The sequence below is a fragment of the Solanum tuberosum genome, unplaced genomic scaffold, assembly GCF_000226075.1.
Source record: "Solanum tuberosum cultivar DM 1-3 516 R44 unplaced genomic scaffold, SolTub_3.0 scf00018, whole genome shotgun sequence".
Taxonomy (NCBI): Eukaryota; Viridiplantae; Streptophyta; class Magnoliopsida; order Solanales; family Solanaceae; genus Solanum; species Solanum tuberosum.
In genome coordinates, this window is record NW_006238944.1 from 3,201,128 (window position 1) to 3,204,280 (window position 3,153).

Genomic DNA, 3,153 nt, shown 5'->3' on the forward strand with positions numbered 1-3,153 from the left:
TTACATAGGTGAAATATATTTAAACATAGTTTCTCTCTCAAGCTACAAGGATTTTCAATATTTTCCAACACATGTAAATTAAGATGGAGAATTATTGTTGGGTAGTTTTAGCCATTATAACATGTGTTGTTCTGTTAAAACTCTTCCATGATGATAAACAAAATCTTCCACCAGGTCCAAAACCATGGCCTATAATTGGCAATCTACATCTTGTTGGTTCTGTCCCTCACAAATCCCTTCACAAACTCGCGATAACTTATGGAGATTTAATGCTTCTAAAGTTTGGTACTCGAAATGTGCTAATAGTATCCTCTCCAGAAATGACAAGAGAATTTTTAAAAACAAATGATGCAAATTGGGCGTCTCGCCCTCAACTTGCTGCTGGTAAGTACACTGCTTATAATTATCATGACATGACATGGGCACCTTATGGTCCATTTTGGAAACAAGCACGACGAATCTATCTCAACGAGATTTTCAACTCTAAACGTTTAGATTCGTTTGAGTACATTCGAGTAGAGGAAAGGCAGAATTTGATTTCGCGACTTTTTCATCTCTCCATGTTAGGGAAGCCAATTCTTCTTAGACAACATTTAACACGTTACACTCTAACGAGTATAAGTAGAACAGTGTTGGGTGAAAAATATTTTAGTGATCACTCAAATGGTAATTGTAATGATAATTCTATAATAAGTTTGGAGAAATTGCAGGATATGCTTGATAAGTGGTTTTTACTTAATGGTGTGATTAATATTGGAGATTGGATACCTTGGTTAGGGTTTTTGGATTTGCAAGGTTATGTTAAGGAAATGAAAGAGTTGCATGGTTAGGGAAAATGCTCAAATATGTCATCGAACTTTGCTCATTTATGTCATTTGTTAAAAGTTTGAATCATCTATACATGTCATTGCTGTTAAAAAAAAGGCTCACTCATGCCATTATTTTTTAACTCATGTTTTGCAAAACCATTTTTACCCCAAACAACTTTTAGCACTTTTCAATTGAAATTTTGGGATCAATGTAGTCTTTTTGCTTCGTATTCCTTGAGAACACCAACAACACATTAAGAACATTAACAATTCTCAAATTTCAAACTTCTTCAATTCTTCACGAAGTCACTTCAAATTTCAAAAGTAGTTTTCCTCCAAGCTAGATATCAAAACTCAATATTTTTTAGCTCAAATTTTACCTAACTCAACAAGATCCACTTGAAATATTTTCAAAGTTTCAATATTTCAACATTCTTTAATGATTGAATTTTTTCTACAACTTCAAATCATTTGAAATTTTGAACATAGACTAAAAAAACACTAGTGAACAAAGATCTAAGGTCAAAATCAACAACAAAAATATGAATCAAAGTAGATTTTTGAAATTCTGGGGATTGGTTTTTTTTTTTTTTTTGAAATTATTTTTTAATAGGGGTGAATTTTTTAAACTCAACAAATGATTTTAGAATTTTGGTACAACGCATTAAATTGTGTGCATTATACAGCTCATTGCTTAATTTTCCAATAAATTATGTCAGGATTTATTAGCTGGTGGCACAGACACTTCAGCAACAACAATTGAATGGGCTTTTCATGAACTTATTAAACAACCAAAAATGATTAAGAAAGAACAAAAAGAGCTAGACCGTGTCATTGGAGATGGGTGCAAGAGAAAGATTTCACTCAACTCACTTGCATTGAATCAATTATCAAGGAAACTTTAAGGCTTCACCCATTAAGCACCATGCTTCCGCCCCGTACTTCCCTAGAGGATTGTCATATAGCAGGCTACGACATACCAAAAGGGACGATTTTAATGGTGAACACTTGGAGTATTGGAAGGAACTCGCGGTATTGGGAGTCGCCAGAAGAATTTATACCAAAGAGATTCGAAGGGAAGGATATAGATGTTACGGGACAACATTTTATGCTCTTACCATTTGGTTCGGGTCGGAGAAAGTGCCCGGGATATAGTCTTGGGATTCGTATCATTAGGGCCACGTTAGCCAACTTGTTGCACGGATTCAATTGGCAATTGCCAGATGGCATAAATCCACAAGACATTAGCATGGATGAGATTTATGGACTTACTACACACCCCAAACTTCCTCTCCATTTTATCATGGTGCCTAGACTTCCTCACCATCTTTACAAATAATGGATCAATGTCAACCAATAATGTTCCTAGAATTTTTTGCTTTGTATTATCATTTGCCAAAGCTCTTTTTGTAGTTTTCGCATTTGCACCTCAAGTATGTAGTCCTTCTTATAATTTGGCCCCTATATATCAAATTCCGTTGAACTTTGCAACAAAATTTACTTTAGTACTTTAACTATGCGGACATTTAAATATATCCTTAACAATTTTGAAGTGATTAAATACCACCTGAAGAGTTGACGTGGCAAAGTGAGTGTACTCACTCTCCTAAAAGCGTGTGAAATAATAATAATAATAATAATAATAATAATACTGAAAACTGAATGGTAAAATCATACATATGACATTCTTTATTGGCCAATATATAACTAATAGTTTATAAAAAAATTTAAAAGTTAATTTATTTTTTTTAAAACGTGAAATTTCTTATTTAGAAGTAAATGAAATTTGTGGGTTAGATTTTTTTTAAAACAAAATATTTAATCTTTTTGTTCTCTCTTTATTTTGTTGTCTTCCCTTAAATGTCTTCTTCCCCATTGAAACACTGCTTATACCTTTCTTCTTCCATCTTAGTAACATTTCCTTCATTTTCATCCCTCACCTCACCAGCCCTTCATTAATCCACACAACCCAACACCTAATTTATATTATTAAAGGTAGACTTTCTTGAATTTTAAGTGATCCATTTTGATTTCAATTAGTTGTGATGCAAAAAATATGGGTCTATCAGCTCTCTTATACAACATTCATTTTTCATTTGAGTTATTAAAAAAAATAACTTTCAAAAAGTATCACTCTCCGAGGGGCAGAAGTTTGGGAGGGGAGGGTTCGAAGAAGAAAGAGTAAGTATGCTATTTTTTTTAATTTTTTTTTGATGAATGTTGAAGAAGAAAATAACTATTGAAGGCTAAAAATGATCGAGAAAAAGAAGAAGCCAATGAAGGCTGAAAATGGTTAAAATCAAGAAAGAAGAAAGGGGGGTAGAAGAGAAGGGGTGGAAGAAGG

General features: G+C 33.1%; 1 pseudogene; it reads left to right on the forward strand.

Annotated features, from left to right (window-relative positions):
* Positions 1 to 252: 252 nt before the first annotated feature.
* LOC102600087 (cytochrome P450 71A1-like) lies at positions 253 to 2,292 on the forward strand (annotated as a pseudogene).
* Positions 2,293 to 3,153: the final 861 nt, after the last annotated feature.